The sequence below is a fragment of the Microcebus murinus genome, chromosome 2 (assembly GCF_040939455.1).
Source record: "Microcebus murinus isolate Inina chromosome 2, M.murinus_Inina_mat1.0, whole genome shotgun sequence".
Classification (NCBI taxonomy): Eukaryota; Metazoa; Chordata; class Mammalia; order Primates; family Cheirogaleidae; genus Microcebus; species Microcebus murinus.
In genome coordinates this window covers 37,854,798-37,877,896 of record NC_134105.1, presented here as the reverse complement: position 1 = coordinate 37,877,896, position 23,099 = coordinate 37,854,798, and the positions used below count along the sequence as shown (strand labels likewise).

Here is a 23,099-nt window from a genome sequence, read left to right as displayed (position 1 = left end):
AACATGGTAATATTTATATGTATATTTATATGAGTAAATATGTCTTCCTTACATGGTTGGAAACTCCTGGAGGATCCCTGTCTATTTCACCTTTGTATCCTATGGACACCCAAGTAGAGTGTTTCCTGGTTCATGTCTGTTAAATGAATAAATGATATAGTCCCTTGGTTAAAGACTATTGAATAAATAAATGATATAGTTCCTCTCTTATTCCTCTTTAGGCTTCTTAATCTTGACTTTGTCAAAACTCTACCTCAATCCTTAAGAATATGAACATATTTGATTGGTAACATGGAAAAATACATGACTATTTTAACTACATTCTGTTGCTTCTTTTAAAGAATTACTTGGCCACCAAACTTAAAGGTTCTTTTTTTCCCCCATCCATCAACCTCTTACTTGATAGGGCTTTTGCCCTGTCAATTTCTTAGGGAGGGAAGAGTGAATAAAACCTTTAAAAAACATGCACTATCTTAGAGTACACCAATCTCTGCTTGCTGTGGGTACAAGCTATTTTTATCAGGTGATACTGTGATATTCCTTTTCAACACATGATATTCACTCTTTCAAGCTGTTCGGCACTGTTCTATTTGGTTTCATGTTACATCAATGAGACAGTTTGAGGGAAAAGGAAAAATGGGACATGCTATATTTAGAAGCACCACTAAAACCCTAAATAAAAACTCTGAAATTTCCTAAGCTACTTGGCTACCCAGTCTATATTCAGGACTCTACCTATTGACCCAAGATTAATTGCCCCAAGATTAAGGTTGAGTAGGAAATGCTTTTGTCCAGAGAGTATTTTCCTAAGAATCTTGATTACAGAAAGCCATTTTCAGTATCTCTGAAACTTTAGAGGGCTAAAGGTCTTACATAAAGGTCACAGAGAGTCAAACAATTACTACCTGTATTTTGTATTTTCACAGTGCTTTTACTCTGTGAATTATCAACCTAATTATATTTTAAAATAATAACACATTTAAAATATTTTAAATTATATTTTAAAGAAATAGTTAGACAGTTGGGTATGCTGAGTTTGAGGTAGCCATGTGACAACTATGAGATGGCCAACAGCAGTTGGACATAGAAAAACAAAGCTGGGTTTAGTTTGGCGTATCAATGTCCCTACATATGAGTATAACATGAAAGCATGAAAGTAAATAATATGACCCTTGAAGAGTCAGGAGAGCAGTGGGATTAGGAGGAAAATTTATTGCGCAAATGTTAGTAATTAATGTGTGCTGGAAAGGTAAGAAAAAAGTTTTCAAAAGAATGCGGCTGGGCACAGTGGCTCATGCCTGTAATCCCAGCACTTTGGGAGGTCAAGGTGTGAGGACTGCTTGAGGTCAGGAGTTCAAGACCAGCCTGGGCGACAAAACAAGACACAGTCTCTACAAAACAATTTTAAAAAATTAGCCAGGCATGGTAGAATCCACCTGTAGTCCTACCTACTCAGAAGGCTGAGGTGGGAGGATTGCTTTAGCCAGCCCAGGAGTTGCAGTGAGCTATGATCGCACTGCTGCACCAGAAGTATGTGAACCACGTGCTTAAGATAATATCTAATATACTGTAAATAAAGGCACAAAAATACTTAACTCACAGTGTCATTGTAAGACTCAGTGGTTACAGACAAAAGGTCTTTGTAATCTGTAAATTATGATACAAATATTTTTGTCTATTGTTTCTAGAAGGAATGTACGGGTGGTGTGGTAGATCAACTGTAAAAGCAGCTGCAATCTTCACCCCCCCCCCATTGCATCTATGCCCTTTGCAATATGACTTTGCAGATCTTCCTGTCAAGAGACATGATCTCTTTCACCATTCTTACATCTTGGCTGGCCATGTGATCTGCTTTGGCCAATAGGATGCACTAGAAATCTCACTGTGTCAGTTCTTGCTTACTTTCACTCTCTCTTGGAACTCTGTCTGGCTGTCACATGAGCAAGCCCTAGTTTTCTTTCCAAGGGAAGAAAGACCACATGGAAGACAGTCCAATGAGCCTAGCCAAGGTCATCCAAGAATAACCTATAGTCCATCAACCTTCACACGTGAGAGAAGCCAGCCACAATCAGCAGAGCTGACTACCTCCCCAAGAACTGACTGCAAAGGCATGATTGAGCCCAACTGGGATCAAAAGAACAGATCTTTAGACCCATGAACCATAATAAACACTCACTGTTTTAAACCACTGCATTTGAGGGTGGTTAATTATACAGCAATAGGTAACTGATGCAAATGGCAATAAATAAACCAGCCTACTCTGAGCCTTACTTTGTGCCTGGCACTGTGCTAATAAACACTTTACAGGGATTATTTGATTATTTCATTCACTTCTCACAATAACTTTATGCAATAAATATTATTATCTCTATTTTATAGATTATGAAATTGAGGTGCACAGAGGTTATGTTAACTTGCCCTAAGGTTGTATAGCTTGTAAACAATGGGGCCAAAATTCAAATCAGGCAGTCCAACTTCAGAGCAGCATTTGATCTAAGAAAGAGCATCTTTTCCTTAATCCAACAAATAAGTAACCTTTTCCAGTCTTCTTCAGATTAAATAATCTGTCCTAATCTTTCCTTGTACTTCTGATTGTTTGAACTCAAAAGGCCACTTCTATAAACAATAACAATTGTGATTTCATTTGTTGATACATTATTTCATATGATCATTACAATAACCTTTGAAGTTTCCACCATCACCTTTGTTTTACAGAGGACAGAGGAAAAAGTAGCGTGTGAGCAGCCTCACTGGGCTAATAACTGTGAGCCTCCACCCATGCTGCCTGGCTGAACCATCTCCAAGTTCTCCATGGTTTCCTGCAGCTTAATTGTCAGCCAGCGATTTCACTTAGCAAACATATGCCAAATATCCCCTATGTCTCCAGGCACAGGACTGGCCCTTGGGGAGGCTTTAAAGCACTTAAAACCATGTTCCCTGCCCTCAAGGAACTCAACACTAGTTGGGGATACAAGACTGAAATATACAAAAAGCTAAATGATACAATAAGAGAGGAAATGTAGGAGAGTATTAACAATCATCAAATGAATGGAATAAATAGATTCCAGAATTCAAAGAAGAATGAGAGAAAAGTGGGTTGGATCTGTTTGGCAAGGCTGCACATGGGAGGGATCATGAAGATGAAGAGGGTGGGAGATTCCCTGTGGGAACATAGTCTTCTGTTGCCATAGGTGTATGATTCTTGTCTTAGGGTTGTCATGGTGATTGTATCTTCAAGATATCCATGTGGTAACTATTTAAATCTGTTGGCTTTGGACAAGGCCATATGTAGGCAAGAAGGATTCATCTGAGAGCCACAACATATCCAGAAGTTGGCAGGGCTGTTAACTGGGTCCTGAAAACTTGAAACAACCACCGGGTCATGCCAATGAACAGATCCAAAAAATGAACAGTAACTCCAGACCAGTCCCATGGAGTAGGTAAAAAGATGGAAAAAAGGACCAAGAAGAAATGTAAGTCATGCATAATGCATACAAAATGTCAGCAGCTGGTGTTCTAGCCCTTGGGGACCAGGGAAAAATTAGCTAAGAATAAAACACCTGTACCTGGGAAAATTCAACCAGTTTCATTTCCAGATTATTATTTTTTCTGTTCTCTATATCTAGGAAAGACCCTCTTTGATCTGATGCAACCTAACTTTCCAGGGGTACTTCTTGCCACCTAGGCCCTTGAACTCTACCATGTATCAGCCACAGCTTCCCAGTACACCTTCTATTAAAAACTCATGTTGCTTCTGGCCTCTGGGACTTTGGACAGGTTATTCCTTCTACTGGATCTCGTATTTGCTTTATGCACCCTACTCAATTTTGCTTCTCCTCTTCCACCAGCTAATTCCTATTTTTCCTTCATCCCTTAGTCTAAATGTCACTTCTGGTTGAAAAGAGGGAAAACAGGAATCCCTGAGGGAGGTGGGAACATATAAATGAGGAAAAGAGCTGGTACAGTGGGCATGAGGTTAGATAGGATCAGTGTTTCCAGGTATGGTGCAAGGTTCTAACTGAAAGCCACATTAAACAGTCTGAGAAAAGGAAGGCTGTGTGATAAAGAACGAAATAACACTGTCACTAGGAACCTAAGCCATAATAAGTCTGTCACTGGGATCTTCTTGAAAGCAGGCAGACAAGAAAAGAGTGCTTCACTACTGACTAGAAAGAGAGGAGCACCTGAGATCTGGAGGTAGGAAAAATTGCAACAAACTCCAAGTGGCAGGAGAAGAAAGAGCAGACGCTCCTGGAGGTCTTGAGGGAAGAGTATGGCTAGCCGGTGAGGTGAGCATAGCAAAGCAGATTAGTGCAGATGATCTGCAGACACTGGCCACACAGGAAGCTGATAAACATCATGTGTTTCCAACAGTGGCAGTAACATAGTAGAGAGGTACTGGCAGCTTTAAAGCAACAAACAGAACAACAGCAGACAACAACCAGGACATTTTGTCAGAGGAGGCAACAGAGAAAAAGAAAGGCAAAAGTGTTAAGTAGCAGAACACATTATATGATTATATTAATAATAATATTCACCACTTATGAAGGGTTTACTCAACTACCAAGAATATGTTAATAATATGCATTATTTCATTTGCCCAAAAAATGGCCTTGAGGATGCCCACAGAGACATAAGAAAGGAGCAAGGCTGCCAGCATGCCATTTGGTAGATGGGAAAATACAGATCCACAGGACTTAGTGACAAATATTTAAAGTGACCTTACCTGTGATCCAGAAACTAGAGAGGTCTAGAGGTTATTCAGGTTGTATTTATTAGAACTCAAATCCTGCCAGAATGAAAGATCCTTGAGGACAGAGACTGCTTTTTGTTCACCACTGTGTGAATTGTACCTAGCACTACGCCTGACACAGGGAGGACACCTCATAAATATGTGTTGGGAGACTTAACAAACAAGTCTGTATGTAGGGATGGATGGATAAAAACATCAGCTTAACATATTTGTATCACTGGGAAACAAGATAAAAAGCATCTGTCCATGTTCGAACCAAAATTTTAAAGGGGCAGGAAAACATCCCTGAATCCACATCTGTTGACAACAGTGGGAAATAAAGTGAGATACTCTCAGAGAAAGGTAAAATTAAACTGCACCACCATTCCCCTCCTGTGCATTTTCCTACTCACACCTTGGAGGGCTCTAAGTGTGGGAGTTAACAGGCCAAACAAATTATTCTCCTCATTCACTGATTCAACAAACACTTCCTAAGTCCCTTCCATTATCCAGGCATGAACTAGACACTGGCCACACAGAGAAGCAGGAGATGGGCCAGGAAACATCAACAAAGGTGGGTGTGCTATGGTAAGTGTAGAGCATTCCTATAAGAATACAGAGAAGTGAGGCCCAGCTCAGTTTTGGGAGGTCCAAGGACATGACAGGCATCCCAGATAAGTGTGATGGCATGGGCTAGGGGAAACAAAAGGAGGAAGGGTGGTCCATTCCAGGGGTGAGGGAAGAGAGAAATGACATAAATTAAGTTCCTCCCTTCTAGACTCTCAAGGAATCCCACACATATCTCATCATTGCACTTAGAGCAAAGATGGAGGTTGTCTGTTTATTTTCCTTGTTTTCTCCACAAGATTATAGGCTTCTTGAGATCAAAGGCTGTGTTATTCATCTATCTAGTCCCTGTACCTAGCAGAGCTCCTGGGATATAAAGGATACTTCATTGGATAAATAAGAATTTTAGAATATTGAGGCAACATACCATAATGGTAAAAAACATGATAAAAAACATTGAAACTCATTTGGCTGTGAGACCTTGAGCCACTTCTCTGTGCTTCAGTTTCCTCATCTATAAAATGAGGATAATAATAGCACCTACCTGTATTAGTTGGATCCTCCCAGAAGCAGACACTGAGATAGTTAGGAGTACAAGAGATTTACTGGTTTATTGTGAAAATACACAGGAATTGGTTTATTGTGAAAATATGTGGGAGAAGAAGTAGAATTGGAGACAGAGAACCTGAGACTATGATGCAGATCAGACAAAGCCTTGGCTAATCTAATGGGGAGCTCTGGAACAAAGATTTTCCATTAGAGGATTTCCCACATTGGGCAAAAATGGCCAGGCCCTGGAACTCCCACAGTGCTCAGTCATTGTCATTGGCTGGGGCTGCCCAGGAAAAGCATTGCTTAAAGGCACTGCAGCTGGAGGCTGTCATCTAACTGCACTTCTTGCAAATAAGCACGTCTCTCTTGAAGGTAGATCTGAATGGTGCACCTCCATGGGGACCACACTAACTAATGGGGGTGTCAGGTTTTTGTTAGTTAATACAGACAAAACACTTTAAACAGTGCCCAGAACCTAGTATGTATTTGGTCTTCCTGTGAATTATCTATACCATTACTCGAGTCTACTTTGGTAATTACAAACTCAAATGACTACAAGAGCTATGCGGGGAACATAAATGTGTAAAGTGACCCAAGTAAGATAAAAGGGACTAAGGAGGCTTGTGGTCTCTGTAGCCTACCTAGAAAGTACATATCCTGCCTAAAGATATTTAGGTTAAAAATAATACCAAAGAAAATAACCACTATTCAAGCTCATTCAAACTTTGATTCAAGATTCAAATTTTGAAAACTAAATTTGTATATAACTTTATAAACAAACATATGTTATTAAGCAAATATCTTCTCCATCATTCTTGGTCATCGACAGTTTAGCTGAGCATCATGAGGATCCTTCTTTTCATAATCAATGCTAGTGAATTTGATCTCTTTGATACTTGATGATTGAAATTACAATCTTAAGAGCTATCAAGGAATACTGAGGTTTCTTCTGCATTTGGTTATTCAAAGTTTTGATTCTTTTTAAATGTATACTGTCTTCTGGATATTAAACATGATTATGTTTTTTCCTCTACAACAGGAGAAATAGAAGGAAAATTACCTTGAATAAAGAATGTAAATCATGCTTGAGTGCTACAAGGCACTCAGGGTATCTGCCCATAGGAAGTAAACAGACAACATTGTCCAGCCACACTCCAAGAAGAGATTGAATAGGTGTAGGGTGGTCAGGTTTGGGGCCTGTAAAGTGTGGAAACATGAGCTCACTGTGCCACCAAGTTCTGAGACTTACTTAAGACTTGGCAGATAACAGTGGGAGAGTATTGCTGTAAATGGGATCATCTTGGTGGCAGTGCAGTAGTTAAAACAGAGGACTCAGTCTAGCACATTCTCAGCTGGATTCTGCTTCACAAAGTCCTTTGTTACTGCTCTGGATCTTAGTCATGGATACACTCACTCCAGGCAAGTTACACCTCTGACACCAGTGCTCCATGACTTAGTTGCAAAGAGCAATACCACGCATGATTCCTGAGTGCAGCATATTGATGTACTCAGAGCTGCTGAGGGGAAAGGAATGTGGACATATCTGTTACATTTAATTATGTATCATGAAAAGTCATACAGCTTCTGTTGGAAGTGAAGCTTTTGACATATAGATGTCAGGTGCCTAAATGATATTCCTTGATGACACATGAATAGGTCATACCAATCTCTCTGAACTCTGAAATTCTAGGATCTATATAAAGAGATTTGGCAATTTCTTCTGTTTTTAATTGCACTGAATGGTATATGACAGGCAAACTCCAGGGCACACAATAACTTTTCACTTCAATTTTACAGCACAGTGTAATATTTTAAAAAATAATTTTACTGAGGTTAAATTTATGTAACATAAAATTAATCATTTTAAAGTGAACAATTCAGTGGCATTTAGTATGTTCACATTGTTGTGCAACCACCAGCTCTATCTAGATCCAAAACATTTCCATTATTTCCCCTTATTCATTAAGCAGTTTCTCCCCATTCTCCCTTCTCCCTACCCCCTGACAACCACCAATCTGCTTTTTGACTCTATAGATGTATCTATTTTGAATATCTCATAAATGGAATCACATAGTGTGTGACCCTTTGTGTTTGGCTTCTTTCAATTAGTATATTTTGAAGGTTCATCCACAGTGTATCATGTATCAGAACTTCATTCTTTTTCGTGGCTGAATAATATTTCATTGTATGTATAAACCACAGTTTGTTTATCCATTCATCCACTGATGGGCATTTGTGTTGTTTCCACCTTTTGGCTATTGTGAATAGTGCTGCTATGAACATGAGTGTGCTTGTACTTTAATACCTGTTTTCTATTCTTTTGGGCTGCGGTCTCCAGCTCCTGGGCAGTGGTGTAGTACCTGCAGCCTGTTAGGAACTGGGCCGCACATCACAGCCTGAACTCTCCTCACTTGCCGCCCCAACCTGTCCCCTCATCCCCTCCCCCACCAGTAAGGGGAAAAATTGTTGGGCCACATAGCAGTAGGTGAGCAGTGGGGCAGGGAGTGAAGTTTCATGTGTATTTACAGCCATTCTCCATCGTTTGCATCACTGCCTGAGCTCTGCCTCCCCCCAACCAGTCTGTGGAAAAATTGTCTTCCATGAAACTGGTCCCTGGTGCCAAAAAGGTTGGGGACTGCTGCTTTGGGGTATATGCCTAAAAGTGGAATTGTGGGGGTCATATGGTAATTTTATATTTAACTTTTTGAGGAACTGACAAACTTTTCCACACTGCCTACACTATTTTACATTCCCACTAGTAATACAAGAGGGTTCCAATTTTTCTATATCCTCACCAATACTTGTTTTTTTTTTATGTTTGTTTTTTATTGTATCCATGCTAGTGGGTATGAAGTGATATATCATTGTAGTTTTGATATGCATTCCCCTAATAACTAATGATATTGAGTACCTTTTCATGTGTTTGTTGGCTATTTTAAAAAATGTTTTTAAAAACAACCAGGGATTGAAATTTAAGTTAAAATTTAATTGCATATGTAGCTTCCAAATGCAAACAACTCAACTGAGGTGACAGTTGAACAGATACTTTCTATGAGCTTCACTAAATTCATACATGTATAGGCAATGATAATCACAACACAATGCACTACTAAGTTTTAGTTTAGTTTTTTTTAACATTGTAAAATGCATTACTGTTTCAGAAATCTCATCTTAGAATAAGAGAAATATGGTGTTTAAGAAAATGTAAGTTCCACAAGGGCTGCAATTTTTGTTTATGTCATTCTACTTGGCACATACTAGGCACTCAATAAATGTTGGCTAACTAAAGGAATTAGGTTGACTATCTGGACCCAGAAACTGGAAAACTTAATACAGACAGTAAGGCAGAAGATCAGGTCTAAGATAATTTCTCAAGATTCTTCTGCCGAGGGCGACTGAGCAAATGGTAGTACCAATAACTAGAATAGTGACTACAGGAACAAGAACACTTGTGATAAAAGAATTACCTCAGAATTCTTACCATCAATACTTTTTTACTTTTTAATCTTCAATTTTACTTTTTAATTCCATTTTTATTTTTTAACCTTGAATTTTAACGCTTTTTATAACACTGTTTCTATTAATGTGTCGATAAGTGTAAGAGAAAAGCAAAAGGGAGCTATAACAAACATAGGTAATAATGCTGCTACTTACAAACATTTTCCTTCTTAATTTTTTGTAATTTGATTTTTCTTCCTATGTATCCTTTCCTGTCCTTATCCCTGCTGAATATCAATCTAGCTCGTATCTGTCTAGTTTTCCATTATGGCAATGACTGGTTATTATGACAGCGTTTATAGTACTGGTAATCCCAATTTTGTTTGGTAAATGTGTTAAATCTGTTCTCTGACTTCTGAATTAGAAAATGTCTCCCACTGAATAGAACTTATCTATAAAAGCAAGTCAGGGTCCATTGTGATTCCTATGTGACACCACTTTGTGACTAGCAGACAAATCACTAAATTTTATAGTTTACTCTGATTACTTCTCCTTTGTACAATGTGATTCTTCCATTTCAAAAATCAGGAAAGAAAATTCAAACTTACTTTAAATTGGTAAAAATGTTTTGGTGCCACTTTTTAAATTATCTTATTATAAGAATACTCTATCCTTGCATAATTTATACCCAAAAAGAATAAACTCACCTTTGAAGGTGACAGAAATACTATTTCAACACACAAGATTGTCCCATGTATACAAAAGTTCCTTGAGCTCTGCTTTTCTACCATTTATACCTACTCAACATGGTAATTTGATATTAAGTTATAGTATAGTCAGGTGTCACTAAACAACAGGGATACATTATGAGAAAGGCATTATTAGGTGATTTCATCATTGTGTGAACATCATAGAGTATACCTACACAAACCTAGATGGTATAGCCTATTACATACCTGGACTATATTGCTTACAGGCTACAAACGTGGACAGCATCGTACTGTACTGAATATTGCAGGCAATTATAGATAATGGTAAGGATTTGTGCATCTAAACATAGAAAAGTTACTGTAAAAATACAGTATAAAAGATAAAAAATCCTACATCTGTACAATTACTATGAATGGAGCTTACAGGACTGGAAGTTGCTCTGGGTGAGTGAGTGAGTGAGTGGTGAGTGAATGTGAAGACCTAGCATATTATACTACTGTAGACTTTACAAACATTGTATACGTAGGCTACACTAAACTTATACAAATATTTTTCTTTCTTCAATAATAAATTAACTTTAGCTTACTGTAACTTTTTTTTCTTTATAAACATTTAAATTTTTAAAATTTTCTAACCCTTGTAATAACACTTAGCTGAAAACACAAATATATTGTACAGCTGTACAAAAATATTTTCTCTTTATATCCTTATTCTATAAGCTTTTTTGTATTTAAGAATTTCTTTTTAACTTTTTATCTTTTTTTGTTAAAAACTAAGACATAAACATACACGTTAACCTAGGTCTACACAGGGTCACGATTATCAGTATCACTGTCTTCCATCTCCACATCTCGTCCCGCTGGAGGATCCTCAGGGACCATAACACACATGGAGCTCTTGTCTCCTATGATAATAGTGCCTTCTTCTGGAATATCTACTGTCTGAGGCTGTTTTACTGTTAACTTCTTTTTTTTATATGTAAGTAGAAGGAGTACACTCTAAAATAACAATATAAAGTATAGTAAATACATAAACCAGTAACATCACCATTTATTATCAAGTATTATATACTGTACATAGTGTTTACACCAGCATCACCACACACACGTGAATAATGCAGTGTGCTATGATGTTATGATGGTTATGATCTCACCAGGTGATAGGATTCTTCAGCTCCATTATAATCCTATAGGACAACCATTGTACATTCAGTTCATCATTGACCTTAATGTTATTGTGGGGTACATGACTATATAGTATTACAGTTGGTATCATTCTCCCCTCAACAAGTGATAGTCTGAATGGACTGGGAGTGTTTGTGGTACAAAACTCTCACTAATAATACCAACTTGGGGTCTGACTTCTATTATGACAGTCATGCATTTCCAGAACATTAGTTCCAATGACCTGAGTAAGATCCTCAAAACTGCTGCTTCCCAGATGACACTTTGTTCAGAAACTCATGCTGTGAGAACTAAAAGACCTTTACTATCAGAGATGGAGAAAAAAGATGGTCAACCAATCTATAGGGAAAAAAAAAAAAAAGAAAATCCTTTCTATACTAGCAGCAAAGTAAGCTAACACAGATCAATCACAGGTTGGAAAAGAAACCCAAGTTTTATAGAGTCCTACTCAATCCTTCTGCAGTGAAAACATAACTCCACGGCATAGACTCCTTATTTAGGAACTCCGCAGTTGATGACCATTCAAAATTTATATGTTTTATTTTCTCATTACTTCTATCTCCACCCAATCTTTTTCTAACATTTTAATTCAAATCAGCAAAAACAACTTCAAAACTTTTCTTGTAAAGGTGTGGATTGAAGGAGCCTCACACTAAGTCATTTGCTTAATAAATAATTTATTGATTGTCCACTAAGCACAGAGCCCTAGACTAAGCCGCAGGACTCAGGAGAAACAATAATAAATAAGACCTAGTCTCTGTCATCAGAGTTGAGCTTCTTTCCCTACATCTGTCAGCTCAGCCTGTGGGGTACAAAAGATTTCATGTGATATTTTCCAATAGAACCCTGGTGGATAAGTGGTTCTCTTAACAGACAATGAAGCTAGGAGCAAGGATGGAGACATTGTAGCAGAAAGAACAGCAAGTGCAAAAAGGCAAAAAGCAAATGCAAACCATATTTTATCAACTGCAAATAATTTAACACTATAGCAAGTATAGGTTTTGAATGGAAGAAAATAGAAGGCCATTAGGTTAGATACAAAGGTGAGGACAGGCCGGGCATGGTGGCTCATGCCTGTAATCCTAGCACTCTGGGAGGCCGAGGGGGGTGGATCACTCAAGCTCAGGAGTTTGAAATCAGCCTGAGCAAGAACAAGACCCTGTCTCTACTAAAAATAGAAAGAAATTAATTGGCCAACTAAAAATATATAGAAAAAATTAGTCAGGCATGGTGGTCCATGCCTGTAGTCCCACCTACTAGGGAGGCTGAGGCAGAAGGATTGCTTGAGCCCAGGAATTTGAGGTTGCTGTAAGCTAGGCTGATGCCACGGCACTCTAGCTCAGGCAACAGAGTGAGACTCTGTCTCAAAAAAAAAAAAAAAGGGTGAGGACAGATGGAGAATGGCAAACCAAAGGCTTGGGATTCATCCTGTGGATACTTGGGAACAGAAAAATGACAGGGTCAGATGTTTTAGAGACAATATTTGATATTAGTGACCAGCTGGAGGGGAAGAGATTGAAAAGTTGGAAAAAGCAGAAAGAGGATTTTATGATAGACCAGAAGAGAGATGAAAGAGGGAAATGACAGATTATTAATTAACTATTCACATTGTCCCTACTATTCCTCATAGTGAAAAACCAAAAGCAAACATTCTAAATGATTCCTGATTTTATCTCCATACTTCTCTTATGAAGATACGATATGTTTGGGGTTTTTGGGGGGAAGGGTATATTTCTTTTTTAAAGAGACCTATTCTTTAAAAGGGACATCCATAGTCTAAGGATGCCAATAAATAATATCCCATATCATATACTTTTAATTTGAGACCAAAGTAGAAAGCATTGTTCGATAGTATCTACCAGTTGGAATAGGTTCCTCTGTAGCATATTTAGAATTGATCATGCCTTTGAGTGACAAAATCAGGATTCGAGTCCTTACTCTGTCATTTGTCAGACGTCTATTATTGGGCAAGTCACCCAACTTCTCTAGGTTGTCATTTTTAAAGCAGTGTCTCAGTCAGGGTCTCAACAGGAAACAGAAGGCACACTCAAAAAGGGTAACCGAGCAAGGAATAATGAAGGTAAGTCATTAAGGGATAGCAACAGTGGAGACCCATTACCAGTGCTAGACCTTGAGAGAACCCAGAAAGAAAGCTATAGCCGAAGACTGGACAGGTGCTGTGGCCTCCACACAGCTGCTGCTAACCAGTAACTTGGAGGGAAGGGAACTGGAGAAATAAAACCCCAAATTCACTTCCCTTCTGCCACAGATATCCTGCCACTGCCCCCCTTTGGTTGAATCCTTTCAGAAGAGAACAAGGAAGCTCACTGATGCAGTCTATGAAGGTCAACTCTAAGAACACAGAAAGGATTAGAAAAAGGGTAGAGAGTAGATCTTGAGGGCAAATGGATAATGCCTAGCCCGAAACTTAATAATGGCTATTCACCTCTCACATGGATTTGCTGTGAGGGTCAAATGAGATAATATATGTAAAAATACTTTGTAAAATGTAAACAAAATGTACAACTATAATAATTACACTATCTCTTCTATAAGAAATAAACATGAAAGAATAATGCCAGTCTGTGGTATGAGTCTCCTAATGTTGACAGATCTCAAACTTTCAAATCATGGGTATTCCTTACACTGAAATTTTTCTTTTTGATTGAAAGTTCCAATTACGAGGACAAAAATCAAAGAGAAAAGGAATTTTTCAGTACCAAATGATTTTTCAGTACCAGATAAGTGAAAAATTAATTCCCCTAGCAAGGTGGGTGTGACTGTGGTCAGACAGGACTCAGACATCTACCCATTAGCTTTGACCATGTTGGTTTCCTGTCCTCCCCCTTTTCTAACTCCAATTCTAACTTCCACCAGCAGCAGAATTTGCAACAATTCCAGAAATCTTTTCCGTTTTCTATTGTAGTTCAGAACCAGTTCTTATAAGCACCAATTCATATGCCAAAGAAACATTCCACAAGCATTTACAGAGAACCACTATTCGAAGCATCTATCTACTCAATGATAGACAATATTTAAGACAATATTTATGCAGCACACAAATCTTATAACCAGATTCATAATCCTTTATCTCCTTGTTCGCTCTTCTCTAGCCAACTGACCTCCTTGCTGATCCTTGAACCTCTCTAGGTACACTCCTGCCTTAGGGCCTCTGCTCTGGCTGTCCCCTCTGCTTATTGTCCAGATAGCCACTTAACTAACTTCCTCACCTTCATCGAGTTTTGTTCAAATGTCACCTTCTTAATGAGGTTTATCGTATTCAAGATTCCAATCTCCTGCCCAAATCCTTATCCTCCTCTACTCCCCCCCCAGCCCCATAGCACTTATAATCTTCTCACTTGCTATACAATATACTACTTTATTATAGTTATTTTGAATGTCTATCTCCCCTGGCTCCCCTGCTGACAGGGATAGTTGAGTTTTGTTCACTGAATGCTATTCCAAGCACCTACAATTGAGCCAGGCCCATACTGGACACTCAATAAATATTTATTGAATTAATCAATTATCCAATTAGTTATATATAATGGTTTCAGCAAGCTAGCGATATTAACAACGTTTTGTCAATGGAAATTTTAAAAGCACAAAAGGAAAGCTATTTTGGTGTTATATTTTAAATCTAATAGACTCATCCCAACTATAATTTGTTCCAAAATTTTCACTCTTAGGTGAAAACTCATATAAGTGATGATTAATCCCCATTATAATTAAATGTAAAAGCTGCAACATTTCTATTAAAGGAAACATAAGATCAAGCATTAAGCTGGTACCATAGATAATAAGTGTTTGCAATTAATATGCTGTGAATAACTATAAACTCTGTCATTATACTAATAAAATTTAAAAATTCTTAGAGCAACCAGGAACTCAGTGGCAGCTGCAACAGAGCAACCAGGAACTCAGTGGCAGCTGCAACGTCAAAACTAGCTACTTTGCCAGTTGTTCAGAGGCTGTGCAAATTAACACAAACTGATAGTAACACACATAATGCATTTGGGAGTCATTTTTGCACAACATAAGTTCAGAGATTTTTCTTTTCTTTAGATAAAATATATTCTGATGCATGAACATATAGAACAGAGATGAACTTCAAACTAGTAAAGAGAATAAACCATGAAGTAAGCAGTTTAGGTATCTCTGAGTAAACTATTGGCAGGCTTTGATCTGAGTGAACAAGGGTTGCTTGTGCAGCAAATTTGGATCCATAAACTATTGGCTTCAATATGTAGAAAATATGCATCAAGGGATTAGTATAATTATTTTGTTGCACAGATACCTAGAAGGTCAAAGAGTTCAAAAGATAACTAGGTATGAAAGTATGAAAGAAGTAAATGATTTCTTTCAAGAAAGTCAAACCTTCTACCTTCATTACCCAAAGTACTATAGGGCAAGAATGATTAGGAAGTCACTACACAGCTGTGTTTTTTGATCAATGAAGGACATTATTTCTAGTGAACCCCATCACAGATTACACTCAATTTGGACAATGACCTTAACTCTGTTTCAGTTGCAATCAGTTTCACACATAAAAGGTTTGTACATATGTACTATGTGGATATGTATTGGTATATGATGAGTATTTTTGGGTTTCCCCCATTTAAATCTAAGTTGAACCATTCCAAAACAACAATTGAAATCTATAACTATTTCATATACTACAGAATATGAAACAGGTCAGCTGAATTATTTTGAAAGAACCAATATAGCTTTTTATTAAATAGCATGTGATGTGGGCTAAATTGTGTCTCCTCAAATTCATATATTGAAATCTTAATCCCCAGTATCTCAGAATGTGACTGTATTTCGATATATGGCCTTAAGGAGGTAATTAAGGTAAAATAAGGTCATCTGAGTGGGCCCTAATCCAACAGGGCCAGTGTCTTTAAAGAATAGGAGATTAGGACATAGACAGAGGAAAGACCATGTGAAGAGACAGAGACAAGATAGCCATCTATAAGCCAAGAAGAGCAGTCTCAGAAAACAACACTCCTAACATTTTGATCTTGAACTTCTAGCTTCCAGAATAGTGAGGAAATAAATTTCTGTTGCTTAAGCCACCTAGTCTGTGGTATTTGTTATGGCAACCCTAGCAAACTGATACTCCATGTATAATTCATTTCATTATGTTGTTACATCAAAAGATGAATGCAATTTTAAAAATCTAGTTTCCAATCAAAATTACAAGTCAATGGATACCTCATTTATGTAGTACCATGAGTGAATAAATCATTTCACATTAAGCAAAATTTCCAGTAACTGAAGCTTGCCTTTAACAAACCAAAGATTATATTCTAATCATATCAGAGGGAAATCTTTCTAAAATATATCATTATATACTATCTCCATTTTAAAATAGAGTATACCATAATTTAACCATTTAAAGAATGAAATTGAAATTTCCAACAAAACCTGTAATAATTATTCAATACTCTAATTCAATTTTTACTTCTATCCAAGATTAAGACTGATTTCTCATGTTTTAACTTTACAATTTGTTTGCCCTTCACTTCCAGCTAACATTTTTTGAAACTTGTAGTGTGTCTCTTTCTACCTAGCAAGCCTTCTAATCTTCTGTAGGCTGAGAATCTAGGGAACTAATAAGTATGTTAGAACTATGTCTGAAGTAAAAATCAAAAAGCTTCAGGGAGGGTCTGAGGAACTTGTCAATGAGTAAACAAGTTAGCACACTGTTTGTGGATGTTTTTACTTCTCAGAAATGTTTTTGCTTCCATCATGGTTTTTGCCTGTATTCCCAAGACTTAATGTTTGAAAAGATTATGACCACTAATGTTTGGGTGAGTTTATATTTTAAAAACATTTTATTAATAATTATTGCCTGTCTCCACTTGAAAAACTTATCTGAGCAAGTTTCTTCCTGCCCCTTTGCAGTTAATCTCCCTCCCCAACTATGGGTATCTGTTTTTAAGCAGATGTAGAAGCAGTGATGGTGATAGCTACTGTTTACATTTGGTAAACAATAGGAGTATTTACTGAGTGCCCACATGGCAGGCACTGTTACATAGTATTCCATATAATTCCCATGTCAACTTTGCAAGGTTAGTATCATTCCCATCTGTCTGTGAGGAAAAAAGAAAAAAAAAAGACCAAGAAATTAATTATGCAAAGTCACATAACTACTGAGTAGTGGGGTCAGACCTAAACCAAGAATATCTGAATTAGAATCCCTCATGCTAAAGGATATTGCCTCTACATAAATGCTAAGGAGTTTTCTGTTAACCCAAAACACACACTAAGTAGAGGAATTAGTAAGGCCACCAGCCCTAACTCACAACTCCACCTCTGTTAAAATACACACCCAAATACCTTATCTTAACAAGCAAGCAAAGGTTTCAGAGGCTAATACTAATGATAACTAAAGCGGATTACTTACACTGATCTTCAACTGAAAACCGCATGTAAATCCCTCAGATATGTCTAGAGTAGTTAGGAGAGAGGGAAAATCCTCTGTATAGGTGGATGGGTCATAACTCCATCAGCCCCAAGGATTTTGTTAGTACTTTAAAAAGTGAATTGTAGGAATCCAACCATCCACTTCCTCTTGGTCAACCACTATGCCACAGTCTACCCTACCCAAGAACCACAAGGAGAGGCACTGTGCAGCACCGTACTGTCACTTTATTAAGGAAGCGAGGAGGAAAACATCTGGATTGAACCTTTGATTCCTTGTTACATTAATTTTATTCAGTGTTTTAAATTCAACCCACTCACATTTACAAAACACTTCACACAGATTCCTTCCTTCATGAATGGAGCTCCATTCACATCTCACTTAAAACATCAAACTTACTTTGAAATGACTGAGGTTAAAGCTTGTTCGGTGTCAATTTGCAAGTATTATAAAATATGAAAATCCAAGTGTACAAATGCAGGAGGGAAATGTGAGGCAGTCTCTTCAAGGGGTTTTACTAAATTAAGGCATTTAGGTAAGGCACATGGATAGGCTTAAAGGAACTCGTAGAGCTCATGACAAACTGTGTTGTGGAGGTGGGTATTTAATTCCCCAGAGGGAAGATTTTATGAGCATTATCACTCTTGAGTGGTATAGGCTAACAACCTGGGAATCAATACGACTCATTTCCCCCCACAAACTTGATGTTGTTTTCTAGAAGTCCCTCCCCTCGGTTTCCCCATGGTCTCCCTAAATCCCTTAACATATGCTGGGGGAGGGGAGGTTCTCTCCCTTTAGAAATGAATTGGTCTCCTGTACGTTCAGGGCTTGAGAACGTGTGTTTACTAAATCCTAAGTGTATGACAACCCTCAGGCCAAAGAGGTAACAATTATAACACACAAATATACCCCACCCAACACCTGAGCCTCCTTCTTCCTCAGCTAAACATGAGCACTGTTTAGTGCAACGTAAGCACCTTCACACTCTCATCTTAGAAATATCTCAAGTCCCAGGTCCACAGCAGGCTGTCAAGGAGGAAAGGCAGCGGAGGGTGCTGCCCTCCCTGTGTGACAATTAGCTAGAGTCTCACACACAGAGGAGCCCCCTGAGGATCCGCGCTAGCGCGTCCAGCGCCTTGGGGCCCTGATGGCCCGAAGCCCTCCGGACTTTTTGGCGCCATCAGTACCTTCGGCAAAGCCACCCTGAGGACCGCTCTGAACAGGCACAGAGGGGATTGGCGCGGGGCTGCGGCTTCTCTGAGCTGCAGGGTCTCCTGTCGCGGGGGAGGGGGCGCGCGCCGACCCAAGTTTCAGTTTTCTCCCCTGTCGCCAGAGAAGTCTCGGGAGGGTGGCGGGGGTGTGACCGGGAACCCCATAGAGCCAGCGCTGCCAGATGGGCGGCCTAGGAGGTCGCCAGCAGCCCCCGGGTCACAGGAGCGAGGGGGCGGCATCCTCTAGCGCGAGCCCTCAAGCCCCTCCTCCCGTCCCTGAGAGTTAGGAGACCGCGGCCGGCCGCGGCGTGAAGCCAGTGGCGGCCACGTGGCCGGGTTGGCCGCGGGAGTAGTGACAGCGGGTGGGCGGGGCGTCGGGGGTGCAGATGGGCGCTGAGGCTCAGCTACCTGGTTCTTGAGGCGCATCTTCCAGGCCGGGCGGTCGACCAAGGCAGCGTAGGCTGGGCGGGGCGGGCTGCGACAGGAGCGAAGACGTCCGCAGAGTCACCGCGTTCGCTCCCCCGCTCGCTCGCCGGCTGGCTGGGCCGCCCGGCGCCGCGGCTCCGCCACCCTCATCGCCGCCTCCAGGGGGCGCCTCGCGGAGACAGAGGACAGGCCCCTTCGAGCTGGGCTCCGCTTGTGGCCGTGGAGCCTAGCTCCAGGCTCACATCAGTGTGTACTCAAAGTGTTGTATGAGTAAGTCTCCTCCCTTTCCTGCAGTACAGCTACCTGTGCTGTACTTCAATTTTGAGTGAAGTTGCTTCTTTGCAGCTCGAGTTCCCCAACACCATTTTGGAATAATGTTAACTCCAGAACGCTGTGTTCTTTGCACAGGGGGGCGGGGAGGAGGGTAGTTTTGTAAGGCCCTGGTGGTTTACAAACGTGAGGAATTCAAGACCCTTGGAATAAATTTTACCATTTAAGGGAATAGGCATTAGATATGTGGTCTGTCTTCGGCAGGAAATGTAGACATCTTAAGTGGATCCTTCAAGCCTTGTTTGGCTATTTGGTGTTTAAGATGTGTTCAAAGTAAAGTGAGAAATGTAGGCAACGATTGACATCAGTAAGCCCCAAACAGAGACCAAATCTGTGTGCTGAGATTTTAGGTTAAAATGTTTGTTGGCCTGAATAACTTCGGAGAGCCCTTCCCGAGAAGTTACTCTGTGGCCTTTTAAACCACAATAAAAGTTTGAATAATGTGAATACAGTGGTAAGTAGTGGCTTCTTTGGCCCTCCTAGACCTTTATAAAAGTGTCACTCCTAGGGCTCCGAAACTCACATTTAGATTGTTGAGAATACCCACTACTGCCTAAAGTAAATCTACTTTGATTGAAAATGCAGAAAATGCAAGTATGAGTAACAATTACTGGGTTTAAAGTAAACTTAGTACCAAGTGTTACAATGCAAATACTAAAGAAATCATCTTATCAAATGCCTTTTTAAAAAATTTTTTAATTAATTAATTAATTAATTTTCTTTTTTCATTTCTTAAGTCATAGGAGAAGAATCAAATGCCTCTTTATAAACCAAGGATCTTAGGTATGGAGAATACCTGCCCCAGGTCACAAGGGAATCAGGAAGAAAAATTGGAAAATTCTCCTAACCCCTAGCCTATTGTTTTACTTCACAATTCTCAGCATTCTCAAGTTTTTTCTATTTTTAGGACTTGATTGAGATTCAGAACTTCAAATAGACCCAGATAAACTGAAGAGGAGGCTTAGGTAGTTAAAAGACTTGGGATGATAGGAACAAATTTGTTGATGGTTTCATTATAATAATAGCTATATTATTGACACTATGTGCCAAGCGCTATGCACTTTCCATGGACTATCAATCCAAGTTTTAGATGATTTCATTCTTAGTGCAGCCTTGAAATTGAACAATCCCTGGTGGCTGTAAGAGTTGTTTTCCCATAGTGTCCTTTGACTATATAATACAAAAGAGTTTTTTGTTCCTGAGCAGATGGGGATATACCAAATCAAAATTCTGCTAACTCAAATCCTTTGATCCAGCAGTTCCACTTTTATAAATTTTTCTTAGGGAAATAATGATTAACATATTCAAAGATTTGGCTCTATAATTGTACATTGTAGCATTCTTTAAAATATGGAAAAATTGGAAATAGTATTTAATGGTCAATAATGGGTTTGATCATTCATACAGTGGAATATTCTGGAGACATTAAGAATGATACAGTCGATGAATATTTATCAACATGGAAATATGTTCACAATATATTTCAAAGTGAGAAAACAGGTCACAAAATTATGTGCTGAGAATGATCCAGTTTTTGAAAGCGTAACTGGTTATTTTGGAAGATGAGATTATGATTGATTTTTATTTCTCCCTTTTCTGCTTATCTGCATTTTAAAAAATTGAATAGTAAATATATATTATATTGGAATTAAAAAAAATTAGTTTTAATGTATCACTATCTCTGATTATTATCAAAATACCTACAATGAACAAAGCACTGTGGCAAAGCCTAGCAGGCAAAAATTAAGCACAGTTTAGCATAGTAAATAATGTAGGTTTTTTTTTTTTTTCCTCAGACAGAGTCTTGCTCTGTTGCTCAGGCTGGGGTACAGTGGCACTGTCATAGCTGACTGTCAAATTTCTGGGCCCATGATCCTCCTGCCTCAGTCTCCCAAGTAGCTGGTACTATAGGTGCGCAGCACTACACCCAGCTATTTTATTTTTTCTTGTAGATATGGAGTCTCACTATGTTGCCTAGGCTGGTTTCAAACTCTTGGCCCCAAGTGATCCTCCAGCCTCAGCTTCCCAAAGTGCTGGGATTACAGGAGTGAGCCACTGCCCCTAGCCAAAAATGTATTCTTAACCACTGTAGTTAGAATATTAATCAAACCTATGTTCCAATCTTAGCTTTGTCTTCTTTAAGGTATGTCACCCTGACCAAATTACTTTATCTTTCTAAAGCCTAAAAACAGTGTATCTGCTGCCAAAGTGAGCACCTAAAGCCTAAAAACAGTAATGATAATAATAGCTAACATTTATTAAGGGTTTAGTTTGTGCTACACACTGTGCTAAGCGCTGTATATACAATATTCTGCCCACATCAGCTGATGAGGAAACTGAGGCTTAAATAGGGAAGTTAAATAACTTGCCTAAATTTACACAGCTAGATAAATACTCATATCATAGTGTGGTTGTGAGGATTAAATGCAAGGAGTCATTTAAAGAACTTAGCCTAATATACTGCCAAGCATATATATAAGAACTTGACATATGTTATTGTTTTTAATGATTGTAGACACAACCCTGTAGCAAATTCTGCTCTTTATAACCATTTTATTACTCAAGTCATCTCTTTAAGAGATCTAATTTGGCAATTTAATGTGGCAGGTACCAGTGTGGGCTCTAAAGCCTGTCTTGGTTTGAATCCCAACTCTACCACTTAGTATGTCTATGATCTTGGGTAAAATAGTTAACCTCTTTGTGCCTCAATTTTCTCATCTGTAAGATGGGCATAATATTAGAACTGACTTCATGGAGGTTGTTCTGAGGGTTAAATGAGTTAACAGAAAGCAATAAGAACAGTCTCTGGTGTACTTGGATTTTTAAAAATGATTACACATTTTACAAATTTTAAGTTCTTTGTCACACTCTAATATAAAGATTTTAATACATGTTTCTTATATTGATATATGAACATACTGTTATTTAACATTAAAAGGTTATGTAAATGCACAAGCTGTCAGAATTCATAATGGGAATTCTGGGAATTTAAAAGAAACCCATGTATCATTTACATGTGCTCATATTACTAAAACAGAAGTTAAATGCACATACAAGACATACAAAGATTACTAATTCTTCCAGGCCTAACTTTTCCAAAATCAGTTTAGCTGTGAATTCTTCTTCAAAATAAAGAACCTGGCATATATGAGACTTTATCATACATTTTATTTGTTATAGTCTATGATTCAATCTATTCTCTGGATTTATAAGCTCTACCAAAAATAAATGAAAAACTTCACACAGAGATTTTAGAAATACATCTCCAATTTTATAATTTCTGTCTATATTATTGATATTTCAGAAGTAATCAGAGAAAGGTCTAGGAATCAAATATGTTAAGGAAATACCACTTATGAAAAATTTCATCAAATGGAACAAATCATAGAATTAAGAACCAGGCAATAGGAAAAAGTTTCTCATCAATTGAAAATATTTTTAAGGCTAAATCATGTAGCTATATGCCTGTATACACATATGTGAAAAATTAAAATATTGATTTTATCAGCATAGTATTA

General features: G+C 38.5%; 1 protein-coding gene across 3 annotated transcripts in view; it reads right to left on the bottom strand.

The window, feature by feature from the left end:
* Nucleotides 1-19,288, bottom strand: part of ELAVL4 (ELAV like RNA binding protein 4) — a 146,591-nt gene extending 127,303 nt beyond the window's left edge. For all 3 annotated transcript variants that reach the window (XM_075998204.1, XM_075998213.1, XM_075998227.1), the window contains exon 1: nucleotides 19,234-19,288. The gene's annotated coding sequence lies outside the window, so the exon portion shown is untranslated. The remainder of the gene's footprint in view (nucleotides 1-19,233) is intronic.
* Nucleotides 19,289-23,099: the final 3,811 nt, after the last annotated feature.